We start from the raw sequence: 223 nt of genomic DNA, 5'->3' as shown, positions 1-223 counted from the left end.
TTGGACCTCTGCAACCCTCTTGGACTAAACAGATTTCCACTACTTAGCAAGATGATATTCCTTTGGGCTCCAGGAAGGGACTGCGGCATTTCCCACAACTGCAATTAATTTCTCACACATGTGGTTAGTTAATTAGCTTCTGTCTTTCCTGCAAAGCTGTAAGTGCCTTAAGGGCAGGGACCCATCACTTGATGCTACTTTCAAGGCACAGCCAGCTCCTCGC

The sequence above is a fragment of the Camelus ferus genome, chromosome 36 (assembly GCF_009834535.1).
Source record: "Camelus ferus isolate YT-003-E chromosome 36, BCGSAC_Cfer_1.0, whole genome shotgun sequence".
Classification (NCBI taxonomy): domain Eukaryota; kingdom Metazoa; phylum Chordata; class Mammalia; order Artiodactyla; family Camelidae; genus Camelus; species Camelus ferus.
Note: the sequence above shows the minus strand (reverse complement) of the source record.